The sequence below is a fragment of the Acomys russatus genome, chromosome 29, assembly GCF_903995435.1.
Source record: "Acomys russatus chromosome 29, mAcoRus1.1, whole genome shotgun sequence".
In the NCBI taxonomy this organism is placed as follows: domain Eukaryota; kingdom Metazoa; phylum Chordata; class Mammalia; order Rodentia; family Muridae; genus Acomys; species Acomys russatus.
In genome coordinates this window covers 25,682,955-25,691,784 of record NC_067165.1, presented here as the reverse complement: position 1 = coordinate 25,691,784, position 8,830 = coordinate 25,682,955, and positions in this window count along the sequence as shown.

The following is an 8,830-nucleotide window of genomic DNA, read 5'->3' as shown; positions in this document are numbered from 1 at the left end:
CTGTAGCCAACAAGACTTATTGGCTACGCAGAAACATTTTGCCGTGTCTCAGCCAGTCTCAGATGTATTTCCATGTAGAGGGGTCAACAATACATGTTACCCTGCTTTGTTGGTCTTTTTCACTTCTTTTTCTCTGCAGTAAAGATCTTCAAGCTGTCTCTCCCAGTCACATCTGATCTTTATTAATCTGGGTAGAATCCATAGCTTTTCTTTTTATCCTGTTGAAAGAAATACAAAACCTCTTCCCTAATGTAACACATTCCCTGCCTTCCATTCTGAAGTTAAGCATCCTTAAAATAGATGGGCTAACATGCCAAGACTGATTGTTCCACTTCTTTTCTGGGATATCTTGGAAAGGCTGCTTAACTTCTGAGCTCAGTCTCTTACGTGTGAGTTGACAATTTCCATGGGGTAGGGCCAAAGTTAAGTCTGGGAAGCTATGTGTGTTGTAAGTCTCAGGAGGGACTGTGTTAACTACTATTCTCTGTGTTGGGGACAGTGCTTCTCTGACTAAAGAGTACCTGAGTGGTGGCTCTGCCCCTGCGGCTTCTCACTGGTAAAGTCATGAACCAAGAATAGCCTGGGATCTCTGGCTAGCTGCATTGTGACATGAGCAGGTGGCATCATCTTTGCGAGCCTCCCCAAACTGTCTTTTTTTATTTTTTATTTTTGATTTTTCAAGACAGGGTTTCTCTGTTCTTTGCTGTCCTGGACTTGCTTTGTAGACCAGGCTGGGCTTGAACTCACAGTGATCTGCCTGCCTCTGTCTCCTGAGTGCTGGAATTAAAGGCGTGCGCCACCACGCCTGGTCTGTCTTTATCATATAGAAGTGAATTATGAACTCTGTTGAACTGTGGAGGAAGCTTAACAAAGCATGGCCACCATGTATCTCGGATCCTCCTCCATGGTGCGGGTGGGGGGTTTAGGGAGGCTGTATCAGTTTCTACTCTTCAGGATGCTTTGGGGAATCTGGCGGAGTATGAAGTGACTAGCCACAGTGAGCTGTGGACACACTGGAACACCAAACTGGCATGCTCACGATTGCTGTTATTTTTCTGCTGGGGGAAAACTGTGTTAGAGCCTTGAGTCCCCTGTACAGGGTCCAGGCACAGTGGAGGACTGACGCCAGATTGAGGAAAATGAGCAGGAACTTGGCAACATGCTGCCTGCGTTAGAAATCACCATTTCTGAATTATGTGACTTTGAGTGGGTGCACAAACCTCTCTGAATTTCAGCATCACCTGTAACACAGAAGAGGTGGCAGCCACAGCATCTGCCTTCCCAGGGCTGTTGAAATAACCCTGTTTCCAGCTCTGGCTCTTCTGTTTCTTTGCTGGAACATGGTGAGAAAGTTGAAAATTCTGTCTATGGGATGTATATGTGTACGGAAGCAAACTCCATATGTGATATACTTAACATGGTGTCCAGCATCTGCAAAAGCCTAGTGAGGACCAGCATTTACTATTCTTGCCTGGGGGGCTCACTGCACAGAGGGGACTCTGAAGCCACCCTTTCTGCCTCTACCTCATTTGGAGATGAAGAAACAGGCCAAAGCTGTTACACGAGGCATTTGGGAATGAGATAATTCATGGCAGTGCTAAATTATGCAGGGCAGACCATTAGGGAAGAAACGATGTATAATAAAGAGCTAATGGGGCGGGACAGAGAGGGAGTATCCCAGGAGACATGGAGGAGCAAAGAGGATGTGCTGGGAGGATGGCTGACCTGGATGGGAGAATGGGAGTCATGCCAATCTCAATGTGAGTGACGCAGCAGTCACAGAAAACACACACACACACACACACACACACACACAGAGAGAGAGAGAGAGAGAGAGAGGAGGAGAGAGAGAGAGAGAGAGAGAGAGGAGAGAGAGAGAGAGAGAGAGAGGGAGGAGAGGAGAGAGAGAGAGAGAGGAGGAAGAGAGAGAGAGAGAGAGAGAGACTTACACACACAGATGTAAAACAGCATCCGACCCACCAGGTCCTCAGACAGGGACTCTGCCTGTAACAACCTCTCCTCTTTTTCTTTCCGTTCAGAACAAGCACATGTTCCCTCCATGGCTTTCATAAGCACACCTTGTCCCGACATGCTCCCTGAGGTCACAGAGGGAGGGGGAACTGGCTTCTCAGTTATACAGGAGCAATCCCTGAGGGAGGTTCTTGGGGTGTCACCATCTCAGTCTCCGTCACAGGGAAGCAGGACAGAAATATTGGGCTCTGACTCCCAGGGGCTCCCACCTAGAAGGGACAGCCTACCTCTACTCACCTCCATTTCATTGACCAAACAGAGATCCTGGCCACCTCTGAGAGAAAGGCCCAGGGGATGCGAGTCCTCTTGTGTACCTGAAGGAAGACTGGACCCTGGTCCTGCACCTGTGCAGATTCAGACCTGAGACTTCCAATCTCACACTCTACTCTAACCAGCCCTGTTTCCTGACATACTTTGGAAGTGATCCATTTCATTAATGGCTATAATTTATTTAATGACTGTTCTATTGATATAATTCAGATGACTTCATTTTATTTTTACTATTGTAAGTAATGCCACAATTACTATTTTATTCTTTAATTTCCTCTAGGTTTCTGTTCTGTTAAAGTCGTCTCTAGGGAGACGTAGGGGGAAACAGCTCCAAGTCTTAGAGGCTGCTCACACCTGGCATTTGTAGCATGGATAGTTGTGGCTAGTGGAAGGGCACTTGCGAATGGCCATTGGCTATTCTTGGCATAGTCACTGGAGTCACATGTGTGTCCTTAAGAGGCGTTGCTGAACAAAGCAATGACACCTGGGTCTGGGGTCAGGGACACCCTGCACTGATGTGCTGGCATCTGAACCATCCCTTCTTGGCCCAAATCTCATCCTTGTGGAAAGTGACCATAAGCACACCCTGTCCTACTCACTCATCAGTGAGTAGCATTGGGAGGTGTGGGGGGTGGTTCTGTCACCAGGGCAGCCCTCAGCTGGTTGAGGCTGTAGGCAGCATGATGAGGAGGGAGGCAAGGTAGGCACTCGTTCACTCCACATGGCTTCAGCTGGCAGGAACCCAGGTCAGGAATGGGGTCCTTCCTAAGGTTCCAGGGAGAGATGCACTTGATTCCCAGATGTTGGGCAGATCAGAAAGGATGTTGGAAAAGTCATCTAGGTGGGACCACCAGGCTGAAAACAAGAGCAAAGGTAAGAAACTCAGCTGTTGCCTGTTCTGAGACAGAATAGGCGAGAATGGCCAGTGTCCAAGAGATGTAGGGGGTGGGTCATCAGGGGCTTGTCGGGAGAGCAGAACAACCCTGACACCTCCTCTTGTCCCACAGGCCATGGAGGTAAAGTTGGCCAGGTCACCTGCAGCCTTCAGGCCAAGACCAGTGTCACTTCTGCTCACCAGCCTCCGAGACAGGCATGCAGCCCTCCCAGAAGTCTGAAATACAATGTCCTATAGCCCCTGCCCACCCTACCCCTTCCGCGTTCTCGCTTTCCATCCCTTTCCCCTGATGGCTCTAGGCCCAAAGCCCAAGAGCAAAGGGCTCTACCTGTGACATCATCTAAATGCAACCACTGGCAAAGAGAACTCAGCCTCTGTGACAGGTGGTCACATCTTGGGAGGTGAGGGATCCTCCAGGACATGCACGGGCCCGGTAGGCAACAGAGCACAACCCATCAAGCAACAGTGCCTCTGCTGCCCTTGGTGTGAGCGTGTGTGCGTGCAATGGAAGGGGGGGAGGGTCTCTCATTCTGTTACCTAACTTGGGGTCACAGTCTGTACCCCAAGAAGCCAGGTATGACCACCTGTCCTGGACAACAGTCAAAAATTTTAAAGGAGAGGATTCATTCAACTTGGTCACATTGGGAAGGGGAACAGAGAGATCCATCCAGTGACCCTCCTAGGTCTATCTTCTGAATCCTCAGTGAGATTAAGGTTTAAGGGGGCGGGGATATGCATCTCTCAGCAGTGTAGGTCAAGGTGTGGTCCAAGTCCCATTTTCAAATGATCTTGCAAAGAGTAAGGCTGTAAATCTCATTCCTTTAGACAAGGGTTCTGGGGAGAAGCTGTGGCTGGCCCAGGTTTGAGATTCCAGCATGAGATTTCTGGGGGTGGGGTGGGGGTTCCAAGCCCTTTGTTTTGAGTGTCTCTTGGGAATATATTCAACCCTGCCAGGTCTATTACAAGTCTTCCGAGTGAGGGGACATGGCCAGATGAAGAAGAATTACACAGAGAGAAGCTGCCATGAGTCTAGGGTAGGGAGACAGATCAGGGACTCTCTGGGTACCTGAAGAACTTCCAGCGTTGCAGAAGCTCTAATCTCCTAGAGGATCCATGGGACACCTCGCACCCTGTGCAAACCCCCTCCCTGCGCAGTCTCCCTTTGCCATGCTGGAATGAACGGGTCTCCGCTACTTGCCCAGTTCTGACTCAGGCACCAAGGAAACCTATTTATTTTTAAAACTGCTTTAAAAAAAAAAAAAGCACCCTTTCCAACAATGAGTGTGTCTACTTGGAGAGGTCTTGTCAAACGAGAGGAACGAGGCGTTTGCAAAGCGATGTGGAAATTAAACCCGCAATCTGGGCGCACGCTTGTTTGACAAGTGATAATTAACTACTGACAATATAATTTCGGTTTGGATGCAAATGTGTTTTTCATTAAAAAGTCATCAAGGAAGAAGATGTATGAATGGCCCACGAGTGCTGGAGAAGGCTCTCCACACCCTTCGTCATCAAAGGAATGTGATTAAAGCCACCAGGTGATGCCATCGGGTCCCTGCTACCAAGGCTAAAATTGGAAAGGCTAAAGATAACAAGTGTTGGTGAGGACACAGAACTGAACCCTCATGTGGTTACTCTTCCTGTTGCTATGATGAAACACCTGATGGAAACAACTTAAGGGAGGAAGAGTTTTTCCTGGCTCACGGTTCAAGGATGCAGCCCATCATGGGAGGGGCATCATGGTGGCAGAAGCACGAGGTGACTGTCATTTTTTATCCACGGTTAGGAAGCAGACAGAGATGGACACTAGAGTCCACCTAGCCTCTTCCTTCTCACACATTGGGCCGCCCCAGCTGAGTTCATCTCATCTAGATAACTCCTCCCACGAGTGTCTAGAGCCGGGTCTGCTAGGTGATTTTAGATCCTGCCCACTTGACAATTCCAGCCATCACACACAATGCTGCTGGGGACACGGCATACGTTAAAGACTGGAAAATCCTGGTGGACAGAGGGTGCAAGCATCTATCTCCTTGTGCCTCAAGTTTTCCATCCTTTCATCAAACCACCATGAGGAAGAAGTAAGTTAATGGGCGGGGTGGTGGCTGTAACACTGAAGTCTCCCAGCTGGGGCTGGGGTGTGTCTGCGTTGGGGGAGTGCTTGCCTATCGTGCATGAAGCCTTGAGTTTGACCCCTGGTAGAACATAAAGCGGGTGTGGCGCTGCAGGCCTATTATGCCAGGATGTGGGAGATAGAAGGAAGAGAGTCAAAAGCTCAGGGTCAGCCCCGGCTACATAGCTATCACTAGTTTAAAGAGGAGGAGGAGGAGGAGAGGGAGGAGGAAGGGGAGGAGAAGGAGGAAAAAGAAGAGAGGGAGGAAGGGGAAGCAAGGAAAGAAAGAAAAGACCTCTTCCAACTGTATTAGTTGTGTAACATTCACCAAATTGATCAGTTCAGCTCATACACAATATTAGGTCATCTTCACCTGGCCTTCCCATGAGACCATCGGACTCTTCCTCTGAAGTCAACCTGTGCCCTATCTGGGCTCTGTCCTTGAAGGGGACTTTGTGACATTGAGTGAGGGGTTGTTTCCCAAACCCCTGAAGGCCACACTGTTCTCGGGGGGCAGACCTCTGCAAACCCAAGCTTCTGGCATCGTGGTGAGCGATATGTCCTCAAGCCCCTAATCCCTTCACCTGAGATTCGACTGTGCCCGCGGGAAAAGCACACCATGCCAGACCGAGCACTGCGCATGCCCACGTGCTCTGTCTGAAAGGAGCTGGCTCACATTTCAGAGGCGCCACCTTCATTTCTTCCTCGTTTCTTTTTAGAGCTCTTTGCTTTAAGAGCAATTTGTACAGATCAAGGCCGCTTTGAAGAATGCAGCCAAGTCAAGAGGGGGATTTCCACCTCCCTCTCTGCCAGGCCCCTCTCCAGCCTGCCTTTTCTCTGGAAGCAGCTGATGCTTCCCAGCGCAGGCACATAGCCGGGAAGAGCAGCACTTGGCCTGCACAGTGAGACGGGGCCCTGTCGGGGAGTAGGTGGCACCAGGTCAGCCCCCGGCTGACCATCTTGCAATGAGAACCTGGGTCCAATGGAGTCTGGGATGCAGTCTCCTCGGGATCTGACTCAGCAGTATCTTGCCTGCAGGAACCCGCCAAGCCTCATTACACACAGGACAATAGTTGTCTACAGTCTTAAGGCATCAAGCGAGGCAGAAAGTCAAGCAGACACAAAAGTACATTGGAAGCAAACTGCCCATGAGCCAGGCAGGTAGAGTGACCATAGATGACAGAGGATCAGGTGCTGGGGGGATGTGAGGCTCCTCTGTAAAGCGAGGCTGAACTTAAAGGCAATTTAGGAAGCACACAGTATAGGAATAAACTCCATCCTCTCAATCTTTTTTTTTTTTTATTAATGATTTTATTTATTCATTGAAAATTCAATGCATGTCTACAATATTTGTTAGTCTTATCCACTTCCAGCTCCCTCACTAGAGTTGGCCCCCCCACTGAGGACCCACCTACTTACTGAGTCCAGATGCTGATCATATGCAAATGGCCTGAGGCCATCCACTGGGGCACTGGCCATCTACCAGAGGCCATACTCTTCAAAGAAAAAGTGGGACTTCTTCTCTCTGCAGCCATCAGCTGTGTCAACAGGTCCTCACATAGGGATGAGACCTCCAAAATGCCCCTCCTCCACCTGTGCTGGGATTAGGACCAGCTTGATTTAATGTAAGCACCCATGAAGTGATGAGTTGTGTATCAGCCATGTCACGGATGGAGAATAGCATGTCACAGCTGTCCTCTCTATTTGCCAACCCTTATATTCTTTTCTTAGGAGGGGGTGGCATTGAGACAGGGTTTCTCTTTGTGACCCTGGCTGTCCTGGAACTCATTCTGTAGACCAGGCTGGCCTCAAACTCAGAGATCCGCCTGCCTCTGCCTCCCGAGTGCTGGAATTAAAGGTATGCGCCACCACTGCCTGGCTCCAGCTTGTATACTCTTTCTGCTCCTCCTTCCATGAGGTCTCCTAAGCCTTGGATCTGGGGACACATAGCCATTTTTCTCCTAGGGAGCTACTTTGATCCAGATGCTGCACCAAAGACATAACAAGAATATGTCCAGAGCTGAAGCCTTGATGGTTCCCAGCCTCTGTCTGGAGTGATTCCCAACTCCTTCCTTCCCAGGGCTCCTCCTCATACCATTGGAAGGATTCTACTTTATCAGGGGCATGTGTGTGTGTGTGTGTGTGTGTGTGTGTGTGTGTGTGTGTGTGTGTGTGTGTGTGTGTGATCAAGTAGAGATGGATTTTCCTAGTCTCCTGGAACCCAACCTTCTGAATTCTCCCAACCTGAGCTCTGCCCCAGCCTTGGGGTCTTCCTGGTTGACCACAGAGACAGCATCCATCTCTTTCCCATCCCAGGCCACACAACAAGCCTTCCTATGTCTGTATTAATCACATCTCTCCGAGGTTAATTTGTAGGGAGACAATGGAAGTGTGTTATTTAAATAGCGATTATTAAAATCATGCTGAGGGGTTGCTACATAATAGCTAATTAATTATCTGCGACCTAATTGGGAAAACAATACAGTCGGTTCTGTTTAGCTTCAGAGTTAATCCTGATGAGCACACAGTGCACTCACTCAATGTGTGGTATATGTTCAATCGCATTCTTACGATCTCTAAGGTGTTGTCCCTTGAGAAAACTTCTCTGATTGGATAATGCGCATCTGACAAGAAACATGGCTCCCTGTTTACACCTTCCTTTTCCTCATTATCACTCAGGACATATGGAGCCATTTAGCCATTGGTTTGTACAGCGATCCACCTGCTTACCATGTGCTGAAATTGTGATCCACTTGCTTACCGTGTGCTGTGGTCAGCGATCCACCTGCTTACTGTATGCTGCGGTCAGTGATCCACCTGCTTACTGTATGCTGTGGTTTGAGTGTGATATGTCCCCCTGAGGCTCACATTCACATTTTGAAGACTTGGTTTTTAGCTTGAAGCAATGGAAGGTTGAGGAAGCTTCTGGAAATGGAACCTTGCTAGCAGATGGGGAGCCTAGTCCTATTCCCTGTTCTTTCTGTTTCCTGAGGGTGAGTGCAATGTGATTAGCCAGCTTCCTTGTTCCCGTGTGCTTTTTTGTCACTGTGATTTAAAAACACACACACACACACACACACACACACACACACACACACACACACGAAAAAAATTGCTCCAAAATAACTGAGGGCAGGAAATGGTTTGTTTCAGCTGACATGTTCAGATCACAGGCCATTTTTGATGGGAATCTGGGCGGGAACTCAAATGGAGCATGGTTTTGAAGCAGACAGGAGGAATGCTGCTTGCTGGCCCTCTCACTCGTTCATGCTCGGCTCGCTTTCTTATGCATCCCAGACCTAGCTGCCTAGGAATGGTGCTGCCTACAGTGGGCAGGGACCTCCCACATCAATCACCAACAAGACAAACTGTAGTAGAAGTGTCCACAGACCAATCTGAGCCAAGCAGTTCCTCAGTTGAGGTTCCTGCTTCCCAGATCACTCCAGGTTGTATCAAGTTGACAATAAGAACTAACCAGCAAGTTCTGGCTCCTTCTGCCATGTGTTCATGCACTGCTGCCATGC